Raw genomic sequence first — 2,768 nt, forward strand, 5'->3', positions numbered from 1 at the left:
TATACGTTACATCCTAATACCATATAACGTTATACGTCATAACGTAATACTATATAACGTTATACGATATAACGTAATGCTACATAACGTTATACGTTATAACATATATCTACATAACGTTATACGTTACATCCTACTACCATATAACGTTATACGTTATAGCGTAATACTATATAACGTTATGCGTTATAACATATATCTAAATAGCGTTATACGTTACAACGTAATGCTACATAACGTTATACGTTACATCCTAATACCATATAACGTTATACGTTATAACATATTCTACATAACGTTATACGTTATAACGTAATGCTACAAAACTTTATACGTTATAACATATATCTACATAGCGTTATACGTTATCACGTAATACTACGTAACGTTCTACGTTATAACGTAATGCTACATAACGTTATACGCTGTAACGTAATGCTACATGACGTTATACGTTATATCGTAATATGACATAACGTTATATGTTATAACGTAATGCTACATAACGTTATACGTTATAGCATATATCTACGTAGCGTTATACGTTATAACGTAATGCTACATAACGTTATACGTTATATCGTAGTACTACATATCGCTATATGTTATAACGTAATGCTACATAACGTTATACGTTACAGCATATATCTACGTAGCGTTATACGTTATAACGTAATGCTACATAACGTTATTCGTTATATCGTAATACTACATATCGCTATATGGTATAACGCAATGCTACATAACGTTATACGTTACATCCTAATACCATATAACGTTATGCGTTATAACGTATTGCTATATAAAGTTATACGTTATAACGTAATGCTACATAACGTTATACGTTATAACGGAATGCTACATAACGTTAAACGTTATAACATATATCCACATAGCGTTATACGTTATAACGTAATGCTACATAACGTTATACGTTATATCGTAATACTACATATCGCTATATGTTATAACGTAATGCTACATAACGTTATACGTTACATCCTAATACCATATAACGTTATACGTTATAACGTAATGATACATAGCGTTATACGTTATAACATATATCTACTTAACGTTATACGTTATAACGCAATGCTACATAACACTATACGTTATATCGTAATACTACATATCGTTATATGTTATAACGTAATACTACATAACGTTATACGTTGTATCGTAACACTATATAACGTAATACGATATAACATATATCTACATAACGTTATACGTTATAACGTATTGCTACATGTCGTTATACGTTATAACGTAATACTATATAACTTTATACGTTATAACGTAGTGCTACATAATGTTATACGTTATAACGTAATACTACATAACGTTTTACGTAATATCGTAAGATTACATACCGTTATATGTTATAACGTAATACTACATAACGTTATACGTTGTATCGTAACACTTTATAACGTTATACGTAATAACATATATCTACATAACGTAATACGTTATAACGTAATGTTAAATAACGTTATATGTTATATCGTAATAATACATAACGACATACGATATAACATATATCTACATAACGTTATACGTTATAACGTAATGCTACATATCGTTATACGTTATAGCGAAATGCTACATAACGTTATACGTTATAGCATATATCTACATAACGTCATACGTAACAACGTAATGTTAAATAACGTTATATGTTATATCGTAATACTACATAACGCCATACGTTATAACACATTTCTAGATAATGTTATACGTTATAACGTAATGCTACATAACGTTATACATTATAACATATATCTACATTGCGTTATACGTTATAACGTAATGCTACATAACGTTATACGTTATAACATACATCTACATAACGTTATACGATATAACGTAATGCTACATAACATTATACGTTATATCTGAATACTACATATCGTTATATGTTATAACGTAATACTACATAACGTTATACGTTGTATCGTAAAGCTATATAACGTTATACGTTATAACATATATCTACATAACGTTATACGCTATGACGCAATGCTACATAACGTTATACGTTATAACATATATCTACATAACGTTATACGTTAAATCGTAATACTACATATCGCTATATGTTATAACGTAATACTACATAACGTTATACGGTATATCGTACGGGTACATATCGCTATATGTTATAACGTAATGCTACATAACGTTATACGTTACATCCTAATACCATATAACGTTATACGTTACAACGTATTGCTATATAACGTTATACGTTATAACGTAATGCTACATAACGTTATACTTTACATCCTAATACCATATAACGTTATACGTTATAACGTAATACTATATAACGTTATACGTTATAACGTAATGCTACATAACGTTATACGTTACATCCTAATACCATATAACGTTATACGTTATAACGTATTGCTATATAACGTTATACGTTATAACGTAATGCTACAAAACGTTATACGTTATAACATATATCTACATAGCGTTATACGTTATAACGTAATGCTATATAACGTTATACGTTATATCGTAATGCTACATAACGTTATACGTTATAACGTAATGCTACATAACGTTATACATTATAACATATATCTACATTGCGTTATACGTTATAACGTAATGCTACATAACGTTATACGTTACATCCTTAAGCCATATAACGTTATGCGATATAACGTAATACTATATTACGTTATACGTTATAACGTAATGCTACATAACGTTATACGTTATATCGTAATATTACATATCGCTATATGTTA

Source organism: Bombus pyrosoma, unplaced genomic scaffold, assembly GCF_014825855.1.
Source record: "Bombus pyrosoma isolate SC7728 unplaced genomic scaffold, ASM1482585v1 HiC_scaffold_4726, whole genome shotgun sequence".
Lineage (NCBI taxonomy): Eukaryota > Metazoa > Arthropoda > Insecta > Hymenoptera > Apidae > Bombus > Bombus pyrosoma.